The 24,925-nt window shown below is 55.2% G+C and overlaps 26 non-coding genes across 26 annotated transcripts; all 26 read right to left on the bottom strand.

Moving 5' to 3' along the window:
- Window positions 1-646: 646 nt before the first annotated feature.
- Window positions 647-765, bottom strand: LOC126218433 (5S ribosomal RNA). Its single transcript, XR_007542499.1, has one exon. It is a non-coding gene; the product is annotated as a 5S ribosomal RNA (ribosomal RNA).
- An 868-nt stretch (window positions 766-1,633) lies between these two features.
- On the bottom strand, window positions 1,634-1,752 carry LOC126218466 (5S ribosomal RNA). Its single transcript, XR_007542528.1, has one exon. It is a non-coding gene; the product is annotated as a 5S ribosomal RNA (ribosomal RNA).
- An 833-nt stretch (window positions 1,753-2,585) lies between these two features.
- On the bottom strand, window positions 2,586-2,704 carry LOC126218435 (5S ribosomal RNA). The gene has a single exon (XR_007542501.1). It is a non-coding gene; the product is annotated as a 5S ribosomal RNA (ribosomal RNA).
- An 857-nt stretch (window positions 2,705-3,561) lies between these two features.
- On the bottom strand, window positions 3,562-3,680 carry LOC126218467 (5S ribosomal RNA). The gene has a single exon (XR_007542529.1). It is a non-coding gene; the product is annotated as a 5S ribosomal RNA (ribosomal RNA).
- Window positions 3,681-4,520: 840 nt separating this feature from the next.
- Window positions 4,521-4,639, bottom strand: LOC126218468 (5S ribosomal RNA). The gene has a single exon (XR_007542530.1). It is a non-coding gene; the product is annotated as a 5S ribosomal RNA (ribosomal RNA).
- Window positions 4,640-5,472: 833 nt separating this feature from the next.
- LOC126218436 (5S ribosomal RNA) lies at window positions 5,473-5,591 on the bottom strand. Its single transcript, XR_007542502.1, has one exon. It is a non-coding gene; the product is annotated as a 5S ribosomal RNA (ribosomal RNA).
- An 857-nt stretch (window positions 5,592-6,448) lies between these two features.
- On the bottom strand, window positions 6,449-6,567 carry LOC126218469 (5S ribosomal RNA). Its single transcript, XR_007542531.1, has one exon. It is a non-coding gene; the product is annotated as a 5S ribosomal RNA (ribosomal RNA).
- Window positions 6,568-7,405: 838 nt separating this feature from the next.
- On the bottom strand, window positions 7,406-7,524 carry LOC126218471 (5S ribosomal RNA). The gene has a single exon (XR_007542533.1). It is a non-coding gene; the product is annotated as a 5S ribosomal RNA (ribosomal RNA).
- Window positions 7,525-8,362: 838 nt separating this feature from the next.
- On the bottom strand, window positions 8,363-8,481 carry LOC126218472 (5S ribosomal RNA). Its single transcript, XR_007542534.1, has one exon. It is a non-coding gene; the product is annotated as a 5S ribosomal RNA (ribosomal RNA).
- Window positions 8,482-9,321: 840 nt separating this feature from the next.
- On the bottom strand, window positions 9,322-9,440 carry LOC126218473 (5S ribosomal RNA). The gene has a single exon (XR_007542535.1). It is a non-coding gene; the product is annotated as a 5S ribosomal RNA (ribosomal RNA).
- Window positions 9,441-10,273: 833 nt separating this feature from the next.
- On the bottom strand, window positions 10,274-10,392 carry LOC126218437 (5S ribosomal RNA). Its single transcript, XR_007542503.1, has one exon. It is a non-coding gene; the product is annotated as a 5S ribosomal RNA (ribosomal RNA).
- Window positions 10,393-11,260: 868 nt separating this feature from the next.
- LOC126218474 (5S ribosomal RNA) lies at window positions 11,261-11,379 on the bottom strand. Its single transcript, XR_007542536.1, has one exon. It is a non-coding gene; the product is annotated as a 5S ribosomal RNA (ribosomal RNA).
- Window positions 11,380-12,212: 833 nt separating this feature from the next.
- LOC126218438 (5S ribosomal RNA) lies at window positions 12,213-12,331 on the bottom strand. The gene has a single exon (XR_007542504.1). It is a non-coding gene; the product is annotated as a 5S ribosomal RNA (ribosomal RNA).
- An 857-nt stretch (window positions 12,332-13,188) lies between these two features.
- Window positions 13,189-13,307, bottom strand: LOC126218476 (5S ribosomal RNA). Its single transcript, XR_007542537.1, has one exon. It is a non-coding gene; the product is annotated as a 5S ribosomal RNA (ribosomal RNA).
- An 838-nt stretch (window positions 13,308-14,145) lies between these two features.
- Window positions 14,146-14,264, bottom strand: LOC126218477 (5S ribosomal RNA). The gene has a single exon (XR_007542538.1). It is a non-coding gene; the product is annotated as a 5S ribosomal RNA (ribosomal RNA).
- Window positions 14,265-15,102: 838 nt separating this feature from the next.
- LOC126218478 (5S ribosomal RNA) lies at window positions 15,103-15,221 on the bottom strand. The gene has a single exon (XR_007542539.1). It is a non-coding gene; the product is annotated as a 5S ribosomal RNA (ribosomal RNA).
- Window positions 15,222-16,061: 840 nt separating this feature from the next.
- LOC126218479 (5S ribosomal RNA) lies at window positions 16,062-16,180 on the bottom strand. The gene has a single exon (XR_007542540.1). It is a non-coding gene; the product is annotated as a 5S ribosomal RNA (ribosomal RNA).
- An 830-nt stretch (window positions 16,181-17,010) lies between these two features.
- LOC126218480 (5S ribosomal RNA) lies at window positions 17,011-17,129 on the bottom strand. The gene has a single exon (XR_007542541.1). It is a non-coding gene; the product is annotated as a 5S ribosomal RNA (ribosomal RNA).
- An 833-nt stretch (window positions 17,130-17,962) lies between these two features.
- LOC126218439 (5S ribosomal RNA) lies at window positions 17,963-18,081 on the bottom strand. Its single transcript, XR_007542505.1, has one exon. It is a non-coding gene; the product is annotated as a 5S ribosomal RNA (ribosomal RNA).
- Window positions 18,082-18,949: 868 nt separating this feature from the next.
- Window positions 18,950-19,068, bottom strand: LOC126218481 (5S ribosomal RNA). Its single transcript, XR_007542542.1, has one exon. It is a non-coding gene; the product is annotated as a 5S ribosomal RNA (ribosomal RNA).
- An 833-nt stretch (window positions 19,069-19,901) lies between these two features.
- On the bottom strand, window positions 19,902-20,020 carry LOC126218440 (5S ribosomal RNA). Its single transcript, XR_007542506.1, has one exon. It is a non-coding gene; the product is annotated as a 5S ribosomal RNA (ribosomal RNA).
- An 839-nt stretch (window positions 20,021-20,859) lies between these two features.
- LOC126218483 (5S ribosomal RNA) lies at window positions 20,860-20,978 on the bottom strand. The gene has a single exon (XR_007542544.1). It is a non-coding gene; the product is annotated as a 5S ribosomal RNA (ribosomal RNA).
- An 839-nt stretch (window positions 20,979-21,817) lies between these two features.
- On the bottom strand, window positions 21,818-21,936 carry LOC126218484 (5S ribosomal RNA). Its single transcript, XR_007542545.1, has one exon. It is a non-coding gene; the product is annotated as a 5S ribosomal RNA (ribosomal RNA).
- An 840-nt stretch (window positions 21,937-22,776) lies between these two features.
- On the bottom strand, window positions 22,777-22,895 carry LOC126218485 (5S ribosomal RNA). Its single transcript, XR_007542546.1, has one exon. It is a non-coding gene; the product is annotated as a 5S ribosomal RNA (ribosomal RNA).
- An 833-nt stretch (window positions 22,896-23,728) lies between these two features.
- LOC126218442 (5S ribosomal RNA) lies at window positions 23,729-23,847 on the bottom strand. The gene has a single exon (XR_007542507.1). It is a non-coding gene; the product is annotated as a 5S ribosomal RNA (ribosomal RNA).
- An 868-nt stretch (window positions 23,848-24,715) lies between these two features.
- Window positions 24,716-24,834, bottom strand: LOC126218487 (5S ribosomal RNA). The gene has a single exon (XR_007542547.1). It is a non-coding gene; the product is annotated as a 5S ribosomal RNA (ribosomal RNA).
- Between the last annotated feature and the right edge of the window lie 91 nt (window positions 24,835-24,925).

Genomic DNA, 24,925 nt, shown 5'->3' on the forward strand with positions numbered 1-24,925 from the left:
TGTGTGAGACGCACTGCTGCTCGTTGCACCTCCGCGTGCAGCCTTCGACACTAGCGGAGGACGCATCTTGTCCCTGGTGTCCAGCGGACGGCCTGTGCGGGGTGTGGCAGTGTCGTGCTGGAGGGCGCCACTGGTAGCGATGTGGGCTTCCTCGCCTCGCCTCGCCTCGCCTCACACACCGGGTGTGTGCGTAGTTTGCAGTGCATTCACACCAGTCCTATCCCTGTCCCCGTCCCGACTTGTCCCGACTTTGCTCGACTGCCGCTCGCTGCCGCTCGGGTCGTGGTCCATATGACAGCGCAAGCACGACAAACGTCTGCGGGACGAGACGAGACGAGACGAGACGACTAAGGAATAAATTCGTGATTACAAATCAAATTTCGAACTCTACACTCCTACACAACAATAGGCGGTGACGGATTTCAGAAATCACCTGCCGATTCGTACTGTTTTGTCGTTTTCAAAGTTTTCTTGGCAAACTTGCTTAGCAAATTCTCCCTCAAACTGAGTTAATTACTGCATTTTCGTACCATTGCAGTAGTTTAAAATGCTTAAGGAAGCATCTTTGTCACAACAGAAAGGTGGTTTGAAAATTGGGCTGGTAGGGGTAGCGACATAAAACAAAAAAAAAAAAAAAAAGGAAGGGAGCCAACAGCACCCGGGTTTCCCAGGTGGTCACCCATCCAAGTACTAACCGGGCCCAATGATGCTTAACTTCGGTGATCGGACGAGAACCGGTGTATTCATCATGGTATGGCCGTTGGCACTCACGTAACGTAGGAGCACGGCAGAATTCGCGTTCGGCTTTTCTCCCAACACACAAAATGTTAGTTTTCGGCCGCATTTGACGAAAGCACTTCCTTCCGCAACAGCCAGTTCCTCGAGGACGGCGCGGGGGGCGCGCCCGGCGTCCCAGCAGAGCGACGGCCGAATTAGCGGGCGCACCGCCGCGTGTGTGAGACGCACTGCTGCTCGTTGCACCTCCTGTCATTCGCAGGGCGCGTGCAGCCTTCGACACTAGCGGAGGGCGCATCTTGTCCCTGGTGTCCAGCGGAGGGCCTGTGCGGGGTGTGGCAGTGTCGTGCTGGAGGGCGCCACTGGTAGCGATGTGGGCTTCCTCGCCTCGCCTCGCCTCGCCTCGCCTCGCCTCGCCTCGCCTCGCCTCGCCCCACGCCGGGTGTGTGCGTAGTTTGCAGTGCATTCGCACCATTCCTATCCCTGTCCCCGTCCCGACTTGTCCCGACTTTGCTCGACTGCCGCTCGCTGCCGCTCGGGTCGTGGTCCATATGACAGCGCAAGCACGACAAACGTCTGCGGGACGAGACGAGACGAGACGACTAAGGGACAGATTCGTGATTACAAATCAAGTTTGGAACTCTACACTCCTACACAACAATAGGCGGTGACGTATTTCAGAAATCACCTGCCGATTCGTACCGTTTTGTCGTTTTCAAAGGCTTCCTGGCAAACTTGGTTAGCACATTCTCCCTCAAACTGAGTTAATTACTGCATTTTCGTACCATTGCAGTAGTATAAAAGGCTTAAGGAAGCATCTTTGTCACAACAGAAAGGTGGTTTGAAAATTGGGCTGGTAGGGGTAGCGACATAAAACAAAAAAAAAAAAAAGGAAGGAAGCCAACAGCACCCGGGTTTCCCAGGCGGTCACCCATCCAAGTACTAACCGGGCCCAATGATGCTTAACTTCGGTGATCGGACGAGAACCGGTGTATTCATCATGGTATGGCCGTTGGCACTCACGTAACGTAGGAGCACGGCAGAATTCGCGTTCGGCTTTTCTCCCAACACACAAAATGTTAGTTTTCGGCCGCATTTGACGAAAGCACTTCCTTCCGCAACAGCCAGTTCCTCGAGGACGGCGCGGGGGGCGCGCCCGGCGTCCCAGCAGAGCGACGGCCGAATTAGCGGGCGCACCGCCGCGTGTGTGAGACGCACTGCTGCTCGTTGCACCTCCGCGTGCAGCCTTCGACACTAGCGGAGGACGCATCTTGTCCCTGGTGTCCAGCGGACGGCCTGTGCGGGGTGTGGCAGTGTCGTGCTGGAGGGCGCCACTGGTAGCGATGTGGGCTTCCTCGCCTCGCCTCGCCTCGCCTCACACACCGGGTGTGTGCGTAGTTTGCAGTGCATTCACACCAGTCCTATCCCTGTCCCCGTCCCGACTTGTCCCGACTTTGCTCGACTGCCGCTCGCTGCCGCTCGGGTCGTGGTCCATATGACAGCGCAAGCACGACAAACGTCTGCGGGACGAGACGAGACGAGACGAGACGACTAAGGAATAAATTCGTGATTACAAATCAAATTTCGAACTCTACACTCCTACACAACAATAGGCGGTGACGGATTTCAGAAATCACCTGCCGATTCGTACTGTTTTGTCGTTTTCAAAGTTTTCTTGGCAAACTTGCTTAGCAAATTCTCCCTCAAACTGAGTTAATTACTGCATTTTCGTACCATTGCAGTAGTTTAAAATGCTTAAGGAAGCATCTTTGTCACAACAGAAAGGTGGTTTGAAAATTGGGCTGGTAGGGGTAGCGACATAAAACAAAAAAAAAAAAAAAAAGGAAGGGAGCCAACAGCACCCGGGTTTCCCAGGTGGTCACCCATCCAAGTACTAACCGGGCCCAATGATGCTTAACTTCGGTGATCGGACGAGAACCGGTGTATTCATCATGGTATGGCCGTTGGCACTCACGTAACGTAGGAGCACGGCAGAATTCGCGTTCGGCTTTTCTCCCAACACACAAAATGTTAGTTTTCGGCCGCATTTGACGAAAGCACTTCCTTCCGCAACAGCCAGTTCCTCGAGGACGGCGCGGGGGGCGCGCCCGGCGTCCCAGCAGAGCGACGGCCGAATTAGCGGGCGCACCGCCGCGTGTGTGAGACGCACTGCTGCTCGTTGCACCTCCTGTCATTCGCAGGGCGCGTGCAGCCTTCGACACTAGCGGAGGGCGCATCTTGTCCCTGGTGTCCAGCGGAGGGCCTGTGCGGGGTGTGGCAGTGTCGTGCTGGAGGGCGCCACTGGTAGCGATGTGGGCTTCCTCGCCTCGCCTCGCCTCGCCTCGCCTCGCCTCGCCTCGCCCCACGCCGGGTGTGTGCGTAGTTTGCAGTGCATTCGCACCATTCCTATCCCTGTCCCCGTCCCGACTTGTCCCGACTTTGCTCGACTGCCGCTCGCTGCCGCTCGGGTCGTGGTCCATATGACAGCGCAAGCACGACAAACGTCTGCGGGACGAGACGAGACGAGACGACTAAGGGACAGATTCGTGATTACAAATCAAGTTTGGAACTCTACACTCCTACACAACAATAGGCGGTGACGTATTTCAGAAATCACCTGCCGATTCGTACCGTTTTGTCGTTTTCAAAGGCTTCCTGGCAAACTTGGTTAGCACATTCTCCCTCAAACTGAGTTAATTACTGCATTTTCGTACCATTGCAGTAGTATAAAAGGCTTAAGGAAGCATCTTTGTCACAACAGAAAGGTGGTTTGAAAATTGGGCTGGTAGGGGTAGCGACATAAAACAAAAAAAAAAAAAGGAAGGAAGCCAACAGCACCCGGGTTTCCCAGGCGGTCACCCATCCAAGTACTAACCGGGCCCAATGATGCTTAACTTCGGTGATCGGACGAGAACCGGTGTATTCATCATGGTATGGCCGTTGGCACTCACGTAACGTAGGAGCACGGCAGAATTCGCGTTCGGCTTTTCTCCCAACACACAAAATGTTAGTTTTCGGCCGCATTTGACGAAAGCACTTCCTTCCGCAACAGCCAGTTCCTCGAGGACGGCGCGGGGGGCGCGCCCGGCGTCCCAGCAGAGCGACGGCCGAATTAGCGGGCGCACCGCCGCGTGTGTGAGACGCACTGCTGCTCGTTGCACCTCCGCGTGCAGCCTTCGACACTAGCGGAGGACGCATCTTGTCCCTGGTGTCCAGCGGACGGCCTGTGCGGGGTGTGGCAGTGTCGTGCTGGAGGGCGCCACTGGTAGCGATGTGGGCTTCCTCGCCTCGCCTCGCCTCGCCTCGCCTCGCCTCGCCTCACACACCGGGTGTGTGCGTAGTTTGCAGTGCATTCACACCATTCCTATCCCTGTCCCCGTCCCGACTTGTCCCGACTTTGCTCGACTGCCGCTCGCTGCCGCTCGGGTCGTGGTCCATATGACAGCGCAAGCACGACAAACGTCTGCGGGACGAGACGAGACGAGACGACTAAGGGACAGATTCGTGATTACAAATCAAGTTTGGAACTCTACACTCCTACACAACAATAGGCGGTGACGTATTTCAGAAATCACCTGCCGATTCGTACCGTTTTGTCGTTTTCAAAGGCTTCCTGGCAAACTTGGTTAGCACATTCTCCCTCAAACTGAGTTAATTACTGCATTTTCGTACCATTGCAGTAGTATAAAAGGCTTAAGGAAGCATCTTTGTCACAACAGAAAGGTGGTTTGAAAATTGGGCTGGTAGGGGTAGCGACATAAAACAAAAAAAAAAAAAAGGAAGGAAGCCAACAGCACCCGGGTTTCCCAGGCGGTCACCCATCCAAGTACTAACCGGGCCCAATGATGCTTAACTTCGGTGATCGGACGAGAACCGGTGTATTCATCATGGTATGGCCGTTGGCACTCACGTAACGTAGGAGCACGGCAGAATTCGCGTTCGGCTTTTCTCCCAACACACAAAATGTTAGTTTTCGGCCGCATTTGACGAAAGCACTTCCTTCCGCAACAGCCAGTTCCTCGAGGACGGCGCGGGGGGCGCGCCCGGCGTCCCAGCAGAGCGACGGCCGAATTAGCGGGCGCACCGCCGCGTGTGTGAGACGCACTGCTGCTCGTTGCACCTCCGCGTGCAGCCTTCGACACTAGCGGAGGACGCATCTTGTCCCTGGTGTCCAGCGGACGGCCTGTGCGGGGTGTGGCAGTGTCGTGCTGGAGGGCGCCACTGGTAGCGATGTGGGCTTCCTCGCCTCGCCTCGCCTCGCCTCACACACCGGGTGTGTGCGTAGTTTGCAGTGCATTCACACCAGTCCTATCCCTGTCCCCGTCCCGACTTGTCCCGACTTTGCTCGACTGCCGCTCGCTGCCGCTCGGGTCGTGGTCCATATGACAGCGCAAGCACGACAAACGTCTGCGGGACGAGACGAGACGAGACGAGACGACTAAGGAATAAATTCGTGATTACAAATCAAATTTCGAACTCTACACTCCTACACAACAATAGGCGGTGACGGATTTCAGAAATCACCTGCCGATTCGTACTGTTTTGTCGTTTTCAAAGTTTTCTTGGCAAACTTGCTTAGCAAATTCTCCCTCAAACTGAGTTAATTACTGCATTTTCGTACCATTGCAGTAGTTTAAAATGCTTAAGGAAGCATCTTTGTCACAACAGAAAGGTGGTTTGAAAATTGGGCTGGTAGGGGTAGCGACATAAAACAAAAAAAAAAAAAAAAAGGAAGGGAGCCAACAGCACCCGGGTTTCCCAGGTGGTCACCCATCCAAGTACTAACCGGGCCCAATGATGCTTAACTTCGGTGATCGGACGAGAACCGGTGTATTCATCATGGTATGGCCGTTGGCACTCACGTAACGTAGGAGCACGGCAGAATTCGCGTTCGGCTTTTCTCCCAACACACAAAATGTTAGTTTTCGGCCGCATTTGACGAAAGCACTTCCTTCCGCAACAGCCAGTTCCTCGAGGACGGCGCGGGGGGCGCGCCCGGCGTCCCAGCAGAGCGACGGCCGAATTAGCGGGCGCACCGCCGCGTGTGTGAGACGCACTGCTGCTCGTTGCACCTCCTGTCATTCGCAGGGCGCGTGCAGCCTTCGACACTAGCGGAGGGCGCATCTTGTCCCTGGTGTCCAGCGGAGGGCCTGTGCGGGGTGTGGCAGTGTCGTGCTGGAGGGCGCCACTGGTAGCGATGTGGGCTTCCTCGCCTCGCCTCGCCTCGCCTCGCCTCGCCTCGCCTCGCCCCACGCCGGGTGTGTGCGTAGTTTGCAGTGCATTCGCACCATTCCTATCCCTGTCCCCGTCCCGACTTGTCCCGACTTTGCTCGACTGCCGCTCGCTGCCGCTCGGGTCGTGGTCCATATGACAGCGCAAGCACGACAAACGTCTGCGGGACGAGACGAGACGAGACGACTAAGGGACAGATTCGTGATTACAAATCAAGTTTGGAACTCTACACTCCTACACAACAATAGGCGGTGACGTATTTCAGAAATCACCTGCCGATTCGTACCGTTTTGTCGTTTTCAAAGGCTTCCTGGCAAACTTGGTTAGCACATTCTCCCTCAAACTGAGTTAATTACTGCATTTTCGTACCATTGCAGTAGTATAAAAGGCTTAAGGAAGCATCTTTGTCACAACAGAAAGGTGGTTTGAAAATTGGGCTGGTAGGGGTAGCGACATAAAACAAAAAAAAAAAAAGGAAGGAAGCCAACAGCACCCGGGTTTCCCAGGCGGTCACCCATCCAAGTACTAACCGGGCCCAATGATGCTTAACTTCGGTGATCGGACGAGAACCGGTGTATTCATCATGGTATGGCCGTTGGCACTCACGTAACGTAGGAGCACGGCAGAATTCGCGTTCGGCTTTTCTCCCAACACACAAAATGTTAGTTTTCGGCCGCATTTGACGAAAGCACTTCCTTCCGCAACAGCCAGTTCCTCGAGGACGGCGCGGGGGGCGCGCCCGGCGTCCCAGCAGAGCGACGGCCGAATTAGCGGGCGCACCGCCGCGTGTGTGAGACGCACTGCTGCTCGTTGCACCTCCGCGTGCAGCCTTCGACACTAGCGGAGGACGCATCTTGTCCCTGGTGTCCAGCGGACGGCCTGTGCGGGGTGTGGCAGTGTCGTGCTGGAGGGCGCCACTGGTAGCGATGTGGGCTTCCTCGCCTCGCCTCGCCTCGCCTCGCCTCGCCTCGCCTCACACACCGGGTGTGTGCGTAGTTTGCAGTGCATTCACACCATTCCTATCCCTGTCCCCGTCCCGACTTGTCCCGACTTTGCTCGACTGCCGCTCGCTGCCGCTCGGGTCGTGGTCCATATGACAGCGCAAGCACGACAAACGTCTGCGGGACGAGACGAGACGAGACGACTAAGGGACAGATTCGTGATTACAAATCAAGTTTGGAACTCTACACTCCTACACAACAATAGGCGGTGACGTATTTCAGAAATCACCTGCCGATTCGTACCGTTTTGTCGTTTTCAAAGGCTTCCTGGCAAACTTGGTTAGCACATTCTCCCTCAAACTGAGTTAATTACTGCATTTTCGTACCATTGCAGTAGTATAAAAGGCTTAAGGAAGCATCTTTGTCACAACAGAAAGGTGGTTTGAAAATTGGGCTGGTAGGGGTAGCGACATAAAACAAAAAAAAAAAAGGAAGGAAGCCAACAGCACCCGGGTTTCCCAGGCGGTCACCCATCCAAGTACTAACCGGGCCCAATGATGCTTAACTTCGGTGATCGGACGAGAACCGGTGTATTCATCATGGTATGGCCGTTGGCACTCACGTAACGTAGGAGCACGGCAGAATTCGCGTTCGGCTTTTCTCCCAACACACAAAATGTTAGTTTTCGGCCGCATTTGACGAAAGCACTTCCTTCCGCAACAGCCAGTTCCTCGAGGACGGCGCGGGGGGCGCGCCCGGCGTCCCAGCAGAGCGACGGCCGAATTAGCGGGCGCACCGCCGCGTGTGTGAGACGCACTGCTGCTCGTTGCACCTCCGCGTGCAGCCTTCGACACTAGCGGAGGACGCATCTTGTCCCTGGTGTCCAGCGGACGGCCTGTGCGGGGTGTGGCAGTGTCGTGCTGGAGGGCGCCACTGGTAGCGATGTGGGCTTCCTCGCCTCGCCTCGCCTCGCCTCGCCTCGCCTCGCCTCACACACCGGGTGTGTGCGTAGTTTGCAGTGCATTCACACCATTCCTATCCCTGTCCCCGTCCCGACTTGTCCCGACTTTGCTCGACTGCCGCTCGCTGCCGCTCGGGTCGTGGTCCATATGACAGCGCAAGCACGACAAACGTCTGCGGGACGAGACGAGACGAGACGACTAAGGGACAGATTCGTGATTACAAATCAAGTTTGGAACTCTACACTCCTACACAACAATAGGCGGTGACGTATTTCAGAAATCACCTGCCGATTCGTACCGTTTTGTCGTTTTCAAAGGCTTCCTGGCAAACTTGGTTAGCACATTCTCCCTCAAACTGAGTTAATTACTGCATTTTCGTACCATTGCAGTAGTATAAAAGGCTTAAGGAAGCATCTTTGTCACAACAGAAAGGTGGTTTGAAAATTGGGCTGGTAGGGGTAGCGACATAAAACAAAAAAAAAAAAGGAAGGAAGCCAACAGCACCCGGGTTTCCCAGGCGGTCACCCATCCAAGTACTAACCGGGCCCAATGATGCTTAACTTCGGTGATCGGACGAGAACCGGTGTATTCATCATGGTATGGCCGTTGGCACTCACGTAACGTAGGAGCACGGCAGAATTCGCGTTCGGCTTTTCTCCCAACACACAAAATGTTAGTTTTCGGCCGCATTTGACGAAAGCACTTCCTTCCGCAACAGCCAGTTCCTCGAGGACGGCGCGGGGGGCGCGCCCGGCGTCCCAGCAGAGCGACGGCCGAATTAGCGGGCGCACCGCCGCGTGTGTGAGACGCACTGCTGCTCGTTGCACCTCCGCGTGCAGCCTTCGACACTAGCGGAGGACGCATCTTGTCCCTGGTGTCCAGCGGACGGCCTGTGCGGGGTGTGGCAGTGTCGTGCTGGAGGGCGCCACTGGTAGCGATGTGGGCTTCCTCGCCTCGCCTCGCCTCGCCTCGCCTCGCCTCGCCTCACACACCGGGTGTGTGCGTAGTTTGCAGTGCATTCACACCATTCCTATCCCTGTCCCCGTCCCGACTTGTCCCGACTTTGCTCGACTGCCGCTCGCTGCCGCTCGGGTCGTGGTCCATATGACAGCGCAAGCACGACAAACGTCTGCGGGACGAGACGAGACGAGACGACTAAGGGACAGATTCGTGATTACAAATCAAGTTTGGAACTCTACACTCCTACACAACAATAGGCGGTGACGTATTTCAGAAATCACCTGCCGATTCGTACCGTTTTGTCGTTTTCAAAGGCTTCCTGGCAAACTTGGTTAGCACATTCTCCCTCAAACTGAGTTAATTACTGCATTTTCGTACCATTGCAGTAGTATAAAAGGCTTAAGGAAGCATCTTTGTCACAACAGAAAGGTGGTTTGAAAATTGGGCTGGTAGGGGTAGCGACATAAAACAAAAAAAAAAAAAAGGAAGGAAGCCAACAGCACCCGGGTTTCCCAGGCGGTCACCCATCCAAGTACTAACCGGGCCCAATGATGCTTAACTTCGGTGATCGGACGAGAACCGGTGTATTCATCATGGTATGGCCGTTGGCACTCACGTAACGTAGGAGCACGGCAGAATTCGCGTTCGGCTTTTCTCCCAACACACAAAATGTTAGTTTTCGGCCGCATTTGACGAAAGCACTTCCTTCCGCAACAGCCAGTTCCTCGAGGACGGCGCGGGGGGCGCGCCCGGCGTCCCAGCAGAGCGACGGCCGAATTAGCGGGCGCACCGCCGCGTGTGTGAGACGCACTGCTGCTCGTTGCACCTCCGCGTGCAGCCTTCGACACTAGCGGAGGACGCATCTTGTCCCTGGTGTCCAGCGGACGGCCTGTGCGGGGTGTGGCAGTGTCGTGCTGGAGGGCGCCACTGGTAGCGATGTGGGCTTCCTCGCCTCGCCTCGCCTCGCCTCACACACCGGGTGTGTGCGTAGTTTGCAGTGCATTCACACCAGTCCTATCCCTGTCCCCGTCCCGACTTGTCCCGACTTTGCTCGACTGCCGCTCGCTGCCGCTCGGGTCGTGGTCCATATGACAGCGCAAGCACGACAAACGTCTGCGGGACGAGACGAGACGAGACGAGACGACTAAGGAATAAATTCGTGATTACAAATCAAATTTCGAACTCTACACTCCTACACAACAATAGGCGGTGACGGATTTCAGAAATCACCTGCCGATTCGTACTGTTTTGTCGTTTTCAAAGTTTTCTTGGCAAACTTGCTTAGCAAATTCTCCCTCAAACTGAGTTAATTACTGCATTTTCGTACCATTGCAGTAGTTTAAAATGCTTAAGGAAGCATCTTTGTCACAACAGAAAGGTGGTTTGAAAATTGGGCTGGTAGGGGTAGCGACATAAAACAAAAAAAAAAAAAAAAAGGAAGGGAGCCAACAGCACCCGGGTTTCCCAGGTGGTCACCCATCCAAGTACTAACCGGGCCCAATGATGCTTAACTTCGGTGATCGGACGAGAACCGGTGTATTCATCATGGTATGGCCGTTGGCACTCACGTAACGTAGGAGCACGGCAGAATTCGCGTTCGGCTTTTCTCCCAACACACAAAATGTTAGTTTTCGGCCGCATTTGACGAAAGCACTTCCTTCCGCAACAGCCAGTTCCTCGAGGACGGCGCGGGGGGCGCGCCCGGCGTCCCAGCAGAGCGACGGCCGAATTAGCGGGCGCACCGCCGCGTGTGTGAGACGCACTGCTGCTCGTTGCACCTCCTGTCATTCGCAGGGCGCGTGCAGCCTTCGACACTAGCGGAGGGCGCATCTTGTCCCTGGTGTCCAGCGGAGGGCCTGTGCGGGGTGTGGCAGTGTCGTGCTGGAGGGCGCCACTGGTAGCGATGTGGGCTTCCTCGCCTCGCCTCGCCTCGCCTCGCCTCGCCTCGCCTCGCCTCGCCTCGCCCCACGCCGGGTGTGTGCGTAGTTTGCAGTGCATTCGCACCATTCCTATCCCTGTCCCCGTCCCGACTTGTCCCGACTTTGCTCGACTGCCGCTCGCTGCCGCTCGGGTCGTGGTCCATATGACAGCGCAAGCACGACAAACGTCTGCGGGACGAGACGAGACGAGACGACTAAGGGACAGATTCGTGATTACAAATCAAGTTTGGAACTCTACACTCCTACACAACAATAGGCGGTGACGTATTTCAGAAATCACCTGCCGATTCGTACCGTTTTGTCGTTTTCAAAGGCTTCCTGGCAAACTTGGTTAGCACATTCTCCCTCAAACTGAGTTAATTACTGCATTTTCGTACCATTGCAGTAGTATAAAAGGCTTAAGGAAGCATCTTTGTCACAACAGAAAGGTGGTTTGAAAATTGGGCTGGTAGGGGTAGCGACATAAAACAAAAAAAAAAAAAAGGAAGGAAGCCAACAGCACCCGGGTTTCCCAGGCGGTCACCCATCCAAGTACTAACCGGGCCCAATGATGCTTAACTTCGGTGATCGGACGAGAACCGGTGTATTCATCATGGTATGGCCGTTGGCACTCACGTAACGTAGGAGCACGGCAGAATTCGCGTTCGGCTTTTCTCCCAACACACAAAATGTTAGTTTTCGGCCGCATTTGACGAAAGCACTTCCTTCCGCAACAGCCAGTTCCTCGAGGACGGCGCGGGGGGCGCGCCCGGCGTCCCAGCAGAGCGACGGCCGAATTAGCGGGCGCACCGCCGCGTGTGTGAGACGCACTGCTGCTCGTTGCACCTCCGCGTGCAGCCTTCGACACTAGCGGAGGACGCATCTTGTCCCTGGTGTCCAGCGGACGGCCTGTGCGGGGTGTGGCAGTGTCGTGCTGGAGGGCGCCACTGGTAGCGATGTGGGCTTCCTCGCCTCGCCTCGCCTCGCCTCACACACCGGGTGTGTGCGTAGTTTGCAGTGCATTCACACCAGTCCTATCCCTGTCCCCGTCCCGACTTGTCCCGACTTTGCTCGACTGCCGCTCGCTGCCGCTCGGGTCGTGGTCCATATGACAGCGCAAGCACGACAAACGTCTGCGGGACGAGACGAGACGAGACGAGACGACTAAGGAATAAATTCGTGATTACAAATCAAATTTCGAACTCTACACTCCTACACAACAATAGGCGGTGACGGATTTCAGAAATCACCTGCCGATTCGTACTGTTTTGTCGTTTTCAAAGTTTTCTTGGCAAACTTGCTTAGCAAATTCTCCCTCAAACTGAGTTAATTACTGCATTTTCGTACCATTGCAGTAGTTTAAAATGCTTAAGGAAGCATCTTTGTCACAACAGAAAGGTGGTTTGAAAATTGGGCTGGTAGGGGTAGCGACATAAAACAAAAAAAAAAAAAAAAAGGAAGGGAGCCAACAGCACCCGGGTTTCCCAGGTGGTCACCCATCCAAGTACTAACCGGGCCCAATGATGCTTAACTTCGGTGATCGGACGAGAACCGGTGTATTCATCATGGTATGGCCGTTGGCACTCACGTAACGTAGGAGCACGGCAGAATTCGCGTTCGGCTTTTCTCCCAACACACAAAATGTTAGTTTTCGGCCGCATTTGACGAAAGCACTTCCTTCCGCAACAGCCAGTTCCTCGAGGACGGCGCGGGGGGCGCGCCCGGCGTCCCAGCAGAGCGACGGCCGAATTAGCGGGCGCACCGCCGCGTGTGTGAGACGCACTGCTGCTCGTTGCACCTCCTGTCATTCGCAGGGCGCGTGCAGCCTTCGACACTAGCGGAGGGCGCATCTTGTCCCTGGTGTCCAGCGGAGGGCCTGTGCGGGGTGTGGCAGTGTCGTGCTGGAGGGCGCCACTGGTAGCGATGTGGGCTTCCTCGCCTCGCCTCGCCTCGCCTCGCCTCGCCTCGCCTCGCCCCACGCCGGGTGTGTGCGTAGTTTGCAGTGCATTCGCACCATTCCTATCCCTGTCCCCGTCCCGACTTGTCCCGACTTTGCTCGACTGCCGCTCGCTGCCGCTCGGGTCGTGGTCCATATGACAGCGCAAGCACGACAAACGTCTGCGGGACGAGACGAGACGAGACGACTAAGGGACAGATTCGTGATTACAAATCAAGTTTGGAACTCTACACTCCTACACAACAATAGGCGGTGACGTATTTCAGAAATCACCTGCCGATTCGTACCGTTTTGTCGTTTTCAAAGGCTTCCTGGCAAACTTGGTTAGCACATTCTCCCTCAAACTGAGTTAATTACTGCATTTTCGTACCATTGCAGTAGTATAAAAGGCTTAAGGAAGCATCTTTGTCACAACAGAAAGGTGGTTTGAAAATTGGGCTGGTAGGGGTAGCGACATAAAACAAAAAAAAAAAAAGGAAGGAAGCCAACAGCACCCGGGTTTCCCAGGCGGTCACCCATCCAAGTACTAACCGGGCCCAATGATGCTTAACTTCGGTGATCGGACGAGAACCGGTGTATTCATCATGGTATGGCCGTTGGCACTCACGTAACGTAGGAGCACGGCAGAATTCGCGTTCGGCTTTTCTCCCAACACACAAAATGTTAGTTTTCGGCCGCATTTGACGAAAGCACTTCCTTCCGCAACAGCCAGTTCCTCGAGGACGGCGCGGGGGGCGCGCCCGGCGTCCCAGCAGAGCGACGGCCGAATTAGCGGGCGCACCGCCGCGTGTGTGAGACGCACTGCTGCTCGTTGCACCTCCGCGTGCAGCCTTCGACACTAGCGGAGGACGCATCTTGTCCCTGGTGTCCAGCGGACGGCCTGTGCGGGGTGTGGCAGTGTCGTGCTGGAGGGCGCCACTGGTAGCGATGTGGGCTTCCTCGCCTCGCCTCGCCTCGCCTCGCCTCGCCTCGCCTCACACACCGGGTGTGTGCGTAGTTTGCAGTGCATTCACACCATTCCTATCCCTGTCCCCGTCCCGACTTGTCCCGACTTTGCTCGACTGCCGCTCGCTGCCGCTCGGGTCGTGGTCCATATGACAGCGCAAGCACGACAAACGTCTGCGGGACGAGACGAGACGAGACGACTAAGGGACAGATTCGTGATTACAAATCAAGTTTGGAACTCTACACTCCTACACAACAATAGGCGGTGACGTATTTCAGAAATCACCTGCCGATTCGTACCGTTTTGTCGTTTTCAAAGGCTTCCTGGCAAACTTGGTTAGCACATTCTCCCTCAAACTGAGTTAATTACTGCATTTTCGTACCATTGCAGTAGTATAAAAGGCTTAAGGAAGCATCTTTGTCACAACAGAAAGGTGGTTTGAAAATTGGGCTGGTAGGGGTAGCGACATAAAACAAAAAAAAAAAAGGAAGGAAGCCAACAGCACCCGGGTTTCCCAGGCGGTCACCCATCCAAGTACTAACCGGGCCCAATGATGCTTAACTTCGGTGATCGGACGAGAACCGGTGTATTCATCATGGTATGGCCGTTGGCACTCACGTAACGTAGGAGCACGGCAGAATTCGCGTTCGGCTTTTCTCCCAACACACAAAATGTTAGTTTTCGGCCGCATTTGACGAAAGCACTTCCTTCCGCAACAGCCAGTTCCTCGAGGACGGCGCGGGGGGCGCGCCCGGCGTCCCAGCAGAGCGACGGCCGAATTAGCGGGCGCACCGCCGCGTGTGTGAGACGCACTGCTGCTCGTTGCACCTCCGCGTGCAGCCTTCGACACTAGCGGAGGACGCATCTTGTCCCTGGTGTCCAGCGGACGGCCTGTGCGGGGTGTGGCAGTGTCGTGCTGGAGGGCGCCACTGGTAGCGATGTGGGCTTCCTCGCCTCGCCTCGCCTCGCCTCGCCTCGCCTCGCCTCACACACCGGGTGTGTGCGTAGTTTGCAGTGCATTCACACCATTCCTATCCCTGTCCCCGTCCCGACTTGTCCCGACTTTGCTCGACTGCCGCTCGCTGCCGCTCGGGTCGTGGTCCATATGACAGCGCAAGCACGACAAACGTCTGCGGGACGAGACGAGACGAGACGACTAAGGGACAGATTCGTGATTACAAATCAAGTTTGGAACTCTACACTCCTACACAACAATAGGCGGTGACGTATTTCAGAAATCACCTGCCGATTCGTACCGTTTTGTCGTTTTCAAAGGCTTCCTGGCAAACTTGGTTAGCACATTCTCCCTCAAACTGAGTTAATTACTGCATTTTCGTACCATTGCAGTAGTATAAAAGGCTTAAGGAAGCATCTTTGTCACAACAGAAAGGTGGTTTGAAAATTGGGCTGGTAGGGGTAGCGACATAAAACAAAAAAAAAAAAGGAAGGAAGCCAACAGCACCCGGGTTTCCCAGGCGGTCACCCATCCAAGTACTAACCGGGCCCAATGATGCTTAACTTCGGTGATCGGACGAGAACCGGTGTATTCATCATGGTATGGCCGTTGGCACTCACGTAACGTAGGAGCACGGCAGAATTCGCGTTCGGCTTTTCTCCCAACACACAAAATGTTAGTTTTCGGCCGCATTTGACGAAAGCACTTCCTTCCGCAACAGCCAGTTCCTCGAGGACGGCGCGGGGGGCGCGCCCGGCGTCCCAGCAGAGCGACGGCCGAATTAGCGGGCGCACCGCCGCGTGTGTGAGACGCACTGCTGCTCGTTGCACCTCCGCGTGCAGCCTTCGACACTAGCGGAGGACGCATCTTGTCCCTGGTGTCCAGCGGACGGCCTGTGCGGGGTGTGGCAGTGTCGTGCTGGAGGGCGCCACTGGTAGCGATGTGGGCTTCCTCGCCTCGCCTCGCCTCGCCTCGCCTCGCCTCGCCTCACACACCGGGTGTGTGCGTAGTTTGCAGTGCATTCACACCATTCCTATCCCTGTCCCCGTCCCGACTTGTCCCGACTTTGCTCGACTGCCGCTCGCTGCCGCTCGGGTCGTGGTCCATATGACAGCGCAAGCACGACAAACGTCTGCGGGACGAGACGAGACGAGACGACTAAGGGACAGATTCGTGATTACAAATCAAGTTTGGAACTCTACACTCCTACACAACAATAGGCGGTGACGTATTTCAGAAATCACCTGCCGATTCGTACCGTTTTGTCGTTTTCAAAGGCTTCCTGGCAAACTTGGTTAGCACATTCTCCCTCAAACTGAGTTAATTACTGCATTTTCGTACCATTGCAGTAGTATAAAAGGCTTAAGGAAGCATCTTTGTCACAACAGAAAGGTGGTTTGAAAATTGGGCTGGTAGGGGTAGCGACATAAAACAAAAAAAAAAAAAAGGAAGGAAGCCAACAGCACCCGGGTTTCCCAGGCGGTCACCCATCCAAGTACTAACCGGGCCCAATGATGCTTAACTTCGGTGATCGGACGAGAACCGGTGTATTCATCATGGTATGGCCGTTGGCACTCACGTAACGTAGGAGCACGGCAGAATTCGCGTTCGGCTTTTCTCCCAACACACAAAATGTTAGTTTTCGGCCGCATTTGACGAAAGCACTTCCTTCCGCAACAGCCAGTTCCTCGAGGACGGCGCGGGGGGCGCGCCCGGCGTCCCAGCAGAGCGACGGCCGAATTAGCGGGCGCACCGCCGCGTGTGTGAGACGCACTGCTGCTCGTTGCACCTCCGCGTGCAGCCTTCGACACTAGCGGAGGACGCATCTTGTCCCTGGTGTCCAGCGGACGGCCTGTGCGGGGTGTGGCAGTGTCGTGCTGGAGGGCGCCACTGGTAGCGATGTGGGCTTCCTCGCCTCGCCTCGCCTCGCCTCACACACCGGGTGTGTGCGTAGTTTGCAGTGCATTCACACCAGTCCTATCCCTGTCCCCGTCCCGACTTGTCCCGACTTTGCTCGACTGCCGCTCGCTGCCGCTCGGGTCGTGGTCCATATGACAGCGCAAGCACGACAAACGTCTGCGGGACGAGACGAGACGAGACGAGACGACTAAGGAATAAATTCGTGATTACAAATCAAATTTCGAACTCTACACTCCTACACAACAATAGGCGGTGACGGATTTCAGAAATCACCTGCCGATTCGTACTGTTTTGTCGTTTTCAAAGTTTTCTTGGCAAACTTGCTTAGCAAATTCTCCCTCAAACTGAGTTAATTACTGCATTTTCGTACCATTGCAGTAGTTTAAAATGCTTAAGGAAGCATCTTTGTCACAACAGAAAGGTGGTTTGAAAATTGGGCTGGTAGGGGTAGCGACATAAAACAAAAAAAAAAAAAAGGAAGGAAGCCAACAGCACCCGGGTTTCCCAGGCGGTCACCCATCCAAGTACTAACCGGGCCCAATGATGCTTAACTTCGGTGATCGGACGAGAACCGGTGTATTCATCATGGTATGGCCGTTGGCACTCACGTAACGTAGGAGCACGGCAGAATTCGCGTTCGGCTTTTCTCCCAACACACAAAATGTTAGTTTTCGGCCGCATTTGACGAAAGCACTTCCTTCCGCAACAGCCAGTTCCTCGAGGACGGCGCGGGGGGCGCGCCCGGCGTCCCAGCAGAGCGACGGCCGAATTAGCGGGCGCACCGCCGCGTGTGTGAGACGCACTGCTGCTCGTTGCACCTCCGCGTGCAGCCTTCGACACTAGCGGAGGACGCATCTTGTCCCTGGTGTCCAGCGGACGGCCTGTGCGGGGTGTGGCAGTGTCGTGCTGGAGGGCGCCACTGGTAGCGATGTGGGCTTCCTCGCCTCGCCTCGCCTCGCCTCACACACCGGGTGTGTGCGTAGTTTGCAGTGCATTCACACCAGTCCTATCCCTGTCCCCGTCCCGACTTGTCCCGACTTTGCTCGACTGCCGCTCGCTGCCGCTCGGGTCGTGGTCCATATGACAGCGCAAGCACGACAAACGTCTGCGGGACGAGACGAGACGAGACGAGACGACTAAGGAATAAATTCGTGATTACAAATCAAATTTCGAACTCTACACTCCTACACAACAATAGGCGGTGACGGATTTCAGAAATCACCTGCCGATTCGTACTGTTTTGTCGTTTTCAAAGTTTTCTTGGCAAACTTGCTTAGCAAATTCTCCCTCAAACTGAGTTAATTACTGCATTTTCGTACCATTGCAGTAGTTTAAAATGCTTAAGGAAGCATCTTTGTCACAACAGAAAGGTGGTTTGAAAATTGGGCTGGTAGGGGTAGCGACATAAAACAAAAAAAAAAAAAAAAAGGAAGGGAGCCAACAGCACCCGGGTTTCCCAGGTGGTCACCCATCCAAGTACTAACCGGGCCCAATGATGCTTAACTTCGGTGATCGGACGAGAACCGGTGTATTCATCATGGTATGGCCGTTGGCACTCACGTAACGCAGGAGCACGGCAGAATTCGCGTTCGGCTTTTCTCCCAACACACAAAATGTTAGTTTTCGGCCGCATTTGACGAAAGCACTTCCTTCCGCAACAGCCAGTTCCTCGAGGACGGCGCGGGGGGCGCGCCCGGCGTCCCAGCAGAGCGACGGCCGAATTAGCGGGCGCACCGCCGCGTGTGTGAGACGCACTGCTGCTCGTTGCACCTCCTGTCATTCGCAGGGCGCGTGCAGCCTTCGACACTAGCGGAGGGCGCATCTTGTCCCTGGTGTCCAGCGGAGGGCCTGTGCGGGGTGTGGCAGTGTCGTGCTGGAGGGCGCCACTGGTAGCGATGTGGGCTTCCTCGCCTCGCCTCGCCTCGCCTCGCCTCGCCTCGCCTCGCCTCGCCTCGCCCCACGCCGGGTGTGTGCGTAGTTTGCAGTGCATTCGCACCATTCCTATCCCTGTCCCCGTCCCGACTTGTCCCGACTTTGCTCGACTGCCGCTCGCTGCCGCTCGGGTCGTGGTCCATATGACAGCGCAAGCACGACAAACGTCTGCGGGACGAGACGAGACGAGACGACTAAGGGACAGATTCGTGATTACAAATCAAGTTTGGAACTCTACACTCCTACACAACAATAGGCGGTGACGTATTTCAGAAATCACCTGCCGATTCGTACCGTTTTGTCGTTTTCAAAGGCTTCCTGGCAAACTTGGTTAGCACATTCTCCCTCAAACTGAGTTAATTACTGCATTTTCGTACCATTGCAGTAGTATAAAAGGCTTAAGGAAGCATCTTTGTCACAACAGAAAGGTGGTTTGAAAATTGGGCTGGTAGGGGTAGCGACATAAAACAAAAAAAAAAAAAAGGAAGGAAGCCAACAGCACCCGGGTTTCCCAGGCGGTCACCCATCCAAGTACTAACCGGGCCCAATGATGCTTAACTTCGGTGATCGGACGAGAACCGGTGTATTCATCATGGTATGGCCGTTGGCACTCACGTAACGTAGGAGCACGGCAGAATTCGCGTTCGGCTTTTCTCCCAACACACAAAATGTTAGTTTTCGGCCGCATTTGACGAAAGCACTTCCTTCCGCAACAGCCAGTTCCTCGAGGACGGCGCGGGGGGCGCGCCCGGCGTCCCAGCAGAGCGACGGCCGAATTAGCGGGCGCACCGCCGCGTGTGTGAGACGCACTGCTGCTCGTTGCACCTCCGCGTGCAGCCTTCGACACTAGCGGAGGACGCATCTTGTCCCTGGTGTCCAGCGGACGGCCTGTGCGGGGTGTGGCAGTGTCGTGCTGGAGGGCGCCACTGGTAGCGATGTGGGCTTCCTCGCCTCGCCTCGCCTCGCCTCACACACCGGGTGTGTGCGTAGTTTGCAGTGCATTCACACCAGTCCTATCCCTGTCCCCGTCCCGACTTGTCCCGACTTTGCTCGACTGCCGCTCGCTGCCGCTCGGGTCGTGGTCCATATGACAGCGCAAGCACGACAAACGTCTGCGGGACGAGACGAGACGAGACGAGACGACTAAGGAATAAATTCGTGATTACAAATCAAATTTCGAACTCTACACTCCTACACAACAATAGGCGGTGACGGATTTCAGAAATCACCTGCCGATTCGTACTGTTTTGTCGTTTTCAAAGTTTTCTTGGCAAACTTGCTTAGCAAATTCTCCCTCAAACTGAGTTAATTACTGCATTTTCGTACCATTGCAGTAGTTTAAAATGCTTAAGGAAGCATCTTTGTCACAACAGAAAGGTGGTTTGAAAATTGGGCTGGTAGGGGTAGCGACATAAAACAAAAAAAAAAAAAAAAAGGAAGGGAGCCAACAGCACCCGGGTTTCCCAGGTGGTCACCCATCCAAGTACTAACCGGGCCCAATGATGCTTAACTTCGGTGATCGGACGAGAACCGGTGTATTCATCATGGTATGGCCGTTGGCACTCACGTAACGTAGGAGCACGGCAGAATTCGCGTTCGGCTTTTCTCCCAACACACAAAATGTTAGTTTTCGGCCGCATTTGACGAAAGCACTTCCTTCCGCAACAGCCAGTTCCTCGAGGACGGCGCGGGGGGCGCGCCCGGCGTCCCAGCAGAGCGACGGCCGAATTAGCGGGCGCACCGCCGCGTGTGTGAGACGCACTGCTGCTCGTTGCACCTCCGCGTGCAGCCTTCGACACTAGCGGAGGACGCATCTTGTCCCTGGTGTCCAGCGGACGGCCTGTGCGGGGTGTGGCAGTGTCGTGCTGGAGGGCGCCACTGGTAGCGATGTGGGCTTCCTCGCCTCGCCTCGCCTCGCCTCGCCTCGCCTCGCCTCACACACCGGGTGTGTGCGTAGTTTGCAGTGCATTCACACCATTCCTATCCCTGTCCCCGTCCCGACTTGTCCCGACTTTGCTCGACTGCCGCTCGCTGCCGCTCGGGTCGTGGTCCATATGACAGCGCAAGCACGACAAACGTCTGCGGGACGAGACGAGACGAGACGACTAAGGGACAGATTCGTGATTACAAATCAAGTTTGGAACTCTACACTCCTACACAACAATAGGCGGTGACGTATTTCAGAAATCACCTGCCGATTCGTACCGTTTTGTCGTTTTCAAAGGCTTCCTGGCAAACTTGGTTAGCACATTCTCCCTCAAACTGAGTTAATTACTGCATTTTCGTACCATTGCAGTAGTATAAAAGGCTTAAGGAAGCATCTTTGTCACAACAGAAAGGTGGTTTGAAAATTGGGCTGGTAGGGGTAGCGACATAAAACAAAAAAAAAAAAAGGAAGGAAGCCAACAGCACCCGGGTTTCCCAGGCGGTCACCCATCCAAGTACTAACCGGGCCCAATGATGCTTAACTTCGGTGATCGGACGAGAACCGGTGTATTCATCATGGTATGGCCGTTGGCACTCACGTAACGTAGGAGCACGGCAGAATTCGCGTTCGGCTTTTCTCCCAACACACAAAATGTTAGTTTTCGGCCGCATTTGACGAAAGCACTTCCTTCCGCAACAGCCAGTTCCTCGAGGACGGCGCGGGGGGCGCGCCCGGCGTCCCAGCAGAGCGACGGCCGAATTAGCGGGCGCACCGCCGCGTGTGTGAGACGCACTGCTGCTCGTTGCACCTCCGCGTGCAGCCTTCGACACTAGCGGAGGACGCATCTTGTCCCTGGTGTCCAGCGGACGGCCTGTGCGGGGTGTGGCAGTGTCGTGCTGGAGGGCGCCACTGGTAGCGATGTGGGCTTCCTCGCCTCGCCTCGCCTCGCCTCGCCTCGCCTCGCCTCACACACCGGGTGTGTGCGTAGTTTGCAGTGCATTCACACCATTCCTATCCCTGTCCCCGTCCCGACTTGTCCCGACTTTGCTCGACTGCCGCTCGCTGCCGCTCGGGTCGTGGTCCATATGACAGCGCAAGCACGACAAACGTCTGCGGGACGAGACGAGACGAGACGACTAAGGGACAGATTCGTGATTACAAATCAAGTTTGGAACTCTACACTCCTACACAACAATAGGCGGTGACGTATTTCAGAAATCACCTGCCGATTCGTACCGTTTTGTCGTTTTCAAAGGCTTCCTGGCAAACTTGGTTAGCACATTCTCCCTCAAACTGAGTTAATTACTGCATTTTCGTACCATTGCAGTAGTATAAAAGGCTTAAGGAAGCATCTTTGTCACAACAGAAAGGTGGTTTGAAAATTGGGCTGGTAGGGGTAGCGACATAAAACAAAAAAAAAAAAAGGAAGGAAGCCAACAGCACCCGGGTTTCCCAGGCGGTCACCCATCCAAGTACTAACCGGGCCCAATGATGCTTAACTTCGGTGATCGGACGAGAACCGGTGTATTCATCATGGTATGGCCGTTGGCACTCACGTAACGTAGGAGCACGGCAGAATTCGCGTTCGGCTTTTCTCCCAACACACAAAATGTTAGTTTTCGGCCGCATTTGACGAAAGCACTTCCTTCCGCAACAGCCAGTTCCTCGAGGACGGCGCGGGGGGCGCGCCCGGCGTCCCAGCAGAGCGACGGCCGAATTAGCGGGCGCACCGCCGCGTGTGTGAGACGCACTGCTGCTCGTTGCACCTCCGCGTGCAGCCTTCGACACTAGCGGAGGACGCATCTTGTCCCTGGTGTCCAGCGGACGGCCTGTGCGGGGTGTGGCAGTGTCGTGCTGGAGGGCGCCACTGGTAGCGATGTGGGCTTCCTCGCCTCGCCTCGCCTCGCCTCGCCTCGCCTCGCCTCACACACCGGGTGTGTGCGTAGTTTGCAGTGCATTCACACCATTCCTATCCCTGTCCCCGTCCCGACTTGTCCCGACTTTGCTCGACTGCCGCTCGCTGCCGCTCGGGTCGTGGTCCATATGACAGCGCAAGCACGACAAACGTCTGCGGGACGAGACGAGACGAGACGACTAAGGGACAGATTCGTGATTACAAATCAAGTTTGGAACTCTACACTCCTACACAACAATAGGCGGTGACGTATTTCAGAAATCACCTGCCGATTCGTACCGTTTTGTCGTTTTCAAAGGCTTCCTGGCAAACTTGGTTAGCACATTCTCCCTCAAACTGAGTTAATTACTGCATTTTCGTACCATTGCAGTAGTATAAAAGGCTTAAGGAAGCATCTTTGTCACAACAGAAAGGTGGTTTGAAAATTGGGCTGGTAGGGGTAGCGACATAAAACAAAAAAAAAAAAAAGGAAGGAAGCCAACAGCACCCGGGTTTCCCAGGCGGTCACCCATCCAAGTACTAACCGGGCCCAATGATGCTTAACTTCGGTGATCGGACGAGAACCGGTGTATTCATCATGGTATGGCCGTTGGCACTCACGTAACGTAGGAGCACGGCAGAATTCGCGTTCGGCTTTTCTCCCAACACACAAAATGTTAGTTTTCGGCCGCATTTGACGAAAGCACTTCCTTCCGCAACAGCCAGTTCCTCGAGGACGGCGCGGGGGGCGCGCCCGGCGTCCCAGCAGAGCGACGGCCGAATTAGCGGGCGCACCGCCGCGTGTGTGAGACGCACTGCTGCTCGTTGCACCTCCGCGTGCAGCCTTCGACACTAGCGGAGGACGCATCTTGTCCCTGGTGTCCAGCGGACGGCCTGTGCGGGGTGTGGCAGTGTCGTGCTGGAGGGCGCCACTGGTAGCGATGTGGGCTTCCTCGCCTCGCCTCGCCTCGCCTCACACACCGGGTGTGTGCGTAGTTTGCAGTGCATTCACACCAGTCCTATCCCTGTCCCCGTCCCGACTTGTCCCGACTTTGCTCGACTGCCGCTCGCTGCCGCTCGGGTCGTGGTCCATATGACAGCGCAAGCACGACAAACGTCTGCGGGACGAGACGAGACGAGACGAGACGACTAAGGAATAAATTCGTGATTACAAATCAAATTTCGAACTCTACACTCCTACACAACAATAGGCGGTGACGGATTTCAGAAATCACCTGCCGATTCGTACTGTTTTGTCGTTTTCAAAGTTTTCTTGGCAAACTTGCTTAGCAAATTCTCCCTCAAACTGAGTTAATTACTGCATTTTCGTACCATTGCAGTAGTTTAAAATGCTTAAGGAAGCATCTTTGTCACAACAGAAAGGTGGTTTGAAAATTGGGCTGGTAGGGGTAGCGACATAAAACAAAAAAAAAAAAAAAAAGGAAGGGAGCCAACAGCACCCGGGTTTCCCAGGTGGTCACCCATCCAAGTACTAACCGGGCCCAATGATGCTTAACTTCGGTGATCGGACGAGAACCGGTGTATTCATCATGGTATGGCCGTTGGCACTCACGTAACGTAGGAGCACGGCAGAATTCGCGTTCGGCTTTTCTCCCAACACACAAAATGTTAGTTTTCGGCCGCATTTGACGAAAGCACTTCCTTCCGCAACAGCCAGTTCCTCGAGGACGGCGCGGGGGGCGCGCCCGGCGTCCCAGCAGAGCGACGGCCGAATTAGCGGGCGCACCGCCGCGTGTGTGAGACGCACTGCTGCTCGTTGCACCTCCTGTCATTCGCAGGGCGCGTGCAGCCTTCGACACTAGCGGAGGGCGCATCTTGTCCCTGGTGTCCAGCGGAGGGCCTGTGCGGGGTGTGGCAGTGTCGTGCTGGAGGGCGCCACTGGTAGCGATGTGGGCTTCCTCGCCTCGCCTCGCCTCGCCTCGCCTCGCCTCGCCTCGCCTCGCCTCGCCCCACGCCGGGTGTGTGCGTAGTTTGCAGTGCATTCGCACCATTCCTATCCCTGTCCCCGTCCCGACTTGTCCCGACTTTGCTCGACTGCCGCTCGCTGCCGCTCGGGTCGTGGTCCATATGACAGCGCAAGCACGACAAACGTCTGCGGGACGAGACGAGACGAGACGACTAAGGGACAGATTCGTGATTACAAATCAAGTTTGGAACTCTACACTCCTACACAACAATAGGCGGTGACGTATTTCAGAAATCACCTGCCGATTCGTACCGTTTTGTCGTTTTCAAAGGCTTCCTGGCAAACTTGGTTAGCACATTCTCCCTCAAACTGAGTTAATTACTGCATTTTCGTACCATTGCAGTAGTATAAAAGGCTTAAGGAAGCATCTTTGTCACAACAGAAAGGTGGTTTGAAAATTGGGCTGGTAGGGGTAGCGACATAAAACAAAAAAAAAAAAAAGGAAGGAAGCCAACAGCACCCGGGTTTCCCAGGCGGTCACCCATCCAAGTACTAACCGGGCCCAATGATGCTTAACTTCGGTGATCGGACGAGAACCGGTGTATTCATCATGGTATGGCCGTTGGCACTCACGTAACGTAGGAGCACGGCAGAATTCGCGTTCGGCTTTTCTCCCAACACACAAAATGTTAGTTTTCGGCCGCATTTGACGAAAGCA

This window comes from Schistocerca nitens, unplaced genomic scaffold (assembly GCF_023898315.1).
Source record: "Schistocerca nitens isolate TAMUIC-IGC-003100 unplaced genomic scaffold, iqSchNite1.1 HiC_scaffold_113, whole genome shotgun sequence".
NCBI lineage: Eukaryota > Metazoa > Arthropoda > Insecta > Orthoptera > Acrididae > Schistocerca > Schistocerca nitens.